This window comes from Ptychodera flava, unplaced genomic scaffold (genome assembly GCF_041260155.1).
Source record: "Ptychodera flava strain L36383 unplaced genomic scaffold, AS_Pfla_20210202 Scaffold_32__1_contigs__length_2955704_pilon, whole genome shotgun sequence".
In the NCBI taxonomy this organism is placed as follows: Eukaryota; Metazoa; Hemichordata; class Enteropneusta; family Ptychoderidae; genus Ptychodera; species Ptychodera flava.
In genome coordinates, this window is record NW_027248354.1 from 1,353,153 (window position 1) to 1,355,872 (window position 2,720).

General features: G+C 30.0%; 1 long non-coding RNA gene across 1 annotated transcript; it reads right to left on the reverse strand.

The window, feature by feature from the left end:
• Positions 1 to 493: 493 nt before the first annotated feature.
• On the reverse strand, positions 494 to 1,562 carry LOC139127493 (uncharacterized). Its single transcript, XR_011551022.1, has 2 exons — positions 1,368 to 1,562; positions 494 to 986 (listed from the first exon to the last, which is right to left on the reverse strand). It is a non-coding gene; the product is annotated as an uncharacterized lncRNA (long non-coding RNA).
• Between the last annotated feature and the right edge of the window lie 1,158 nt (positions 1,563 to 2,720).

Genomic DNA, 2,720 nt, shown 5'->3' on the forward strand with positions numbered 1-2,720 from the left:
TATATATATATATATATATATATACACACATATATATATATATATATATATATATATATATATATATATATATATATATATATATATATATATATATATATATATATATATATATATATATATATATATATATATATATATATATATATATATATATATATATATATATATATATATATATATATATATATATATATATAAATATATATATATATTCGACTGTGGTTTTTCAGGTTGTCCCCAGTGTTGAACCAGAAGATTGGTACGTGTGTAATATCCTACAAACGAATATATATATATATATATATATATTATATATATATAATATATATATATATATATATATATAATATATATATATATATATTATATATATATATATATAACCGGGTAATTAAACTGACAATTAAATTCAGCCAGGTAAGTAAACCCGACCAAGGTTCATATCACACAATAAACAAACCAGGAAAGAATGATTATCATACAATTTGCGTTGCAGTTTATATTAAGGTTTATTTCACTACAGCTAAAATCTCTACTACTAATGATAATAATAATAAAAGAATAAAAAACACTGGTCTACAATGATTAAAACTAATAGCAGTATGACTGGAAAATAATTTCCAGGCGCAAAATCTAAAGTTCATCCACCATAATAAAGTTCCAGATAATTCTAAAATGGCTGTTGTCTAGGGTTCATTCACTTAGCTATTGTTCATATGGCTGTACAATGGCCTCTCCGTAAGTTGTAGGTCAATGTCCGTCCTGTTGCTATGACGATGATAGTCTATCCAATAGGAAACTACGTTACACACACAGAGTCCTTCCAGACGATCCTCCCTGGGGATTTGTTATTCCAACGCTGGTAGCAATACTCGAGTTGATGATTGACTCGAACAATTCCAGGCACTCCTTGCTGGCTCCTCAATCAAACCACACAATAGGAACACGCGCAGTCTACCAGTAATTCATTAACTGGATCTCCTCTGTAATCACAGTCATGTAAAAGACCAATGGCAGTTATGTAAGCGTTTCCTTCTCTTTACACAATCTCATTCAGGATGAGACTAAGTCAACATGATAGCAAATACACTGTTCAAAAATCCCATTGAAACAAAGAACTAAGAATCACAGAAAATTTCCTTCAAAATCAGAAAACCCAAATTTCAACATGTTAAATAAAACTTCACTACTATCATAAAGTACTACTAGAATCAAACTAACTACAGAATAACAACTTAGAAACTTTTCCACGGTAATTGGGAAACACATGGTCTTTCCACGTTTCAGCTTGAGGGGTGTGTCTCACACTTTGAGACTTTTAAAAGTTCATTGTTTTCAATACCAAAGCCTTCAAATACACATACCTGTAATCACAGTCATGTAAAAGACCAACCACGTTGTCTTGGAATTTTTTCTTGGCAGTAAAACGGATAATAATTCCTAAACGTACGTCCACACCAAAGTACTGTCTTCCAGCCGTGAAAATCAGTAGAGCATTGCAATGCATTGTGGGCGAAGACGCTATCAATGAAATTCCACACATGTGTCATCACACTCAAACAACACGTAGCAGATCTAATCACATGACTTACAATCGTAACCGGGGTTACACACACACACACCCACATATATATATATATATATATATATATATATATATATATATATATATATATATATATATATATATATATATATATATATATATATATATATATATATATATATATATATATATATATATATATATATATATATATATATATATATATATATATATATATATATATATATATATAGCCAGCTGTATCCTCCCAAAATGCGTAACTGTCACATGAGCTTCAATCACATAAAGATATCGTTTGTCAATCTGTTATCCTTTGGGATGCGATTGCGATTAGGTGTTTTGAAATTTATTAGCTTATTTATGTTTAAGCAATAGATAGTTACTGGTATTTCACAATATATTTATATTTTGTAACTTATATTATTGTTCCCGGCCGTTTTGCTCATGCTAGATGTACCATATTGCGAGTCGTTTTAACAAGACAAAGAGGAAGGGCTTACCTAGTACGGTTACTTTTGCCTGCACAGAAAGTAATGCACGATATACACAAATCCATAGTCCACCAGTTTCTTTTGTCACGTTTCTGATGATCAGATTACTTTCTTTCTTTGATTTATCACCCTTTACGTCACAGCAGTCATTGAACGAAGTTCCATTAAAGGCTATCCATATAACATTAACTGGTTGATTTTTGGATTACGTTTTGCCCATCCAGGAAGTTTAAAGCGAGTGTTTTGCTCTGAGTAATTTACTGAACAGTTTAGTGTCAAAATATCTCCTTCTCGGACGTATGCGTCCATAGGTGTAACTGCCCATGAAATATATGCAGTTGCTATAAAACAAAAATAATTCTGTGATCAGGAATAGGTATACTTTTATTCCTGTAAAATGAATTCAAAGAACAGGAAATGGCCAATACACGGTTTTCAAATATAGCTTACAATAGATTAAAAATATACACTAGCATAATTTACGACGAGAACATTGCGCTGTTGTTTTAAAATGTGTTTACTTAGTATGAAAATAAAATCCAATTAAGAAAAGTCAATGTCTATGGAATCGCTATATAAAACATAACTCAAGTAATGCTTTATCGAAATGAAATTGTAAAATGTGTCATTATCAGGCTGATCAATTAATATAGTCGTGT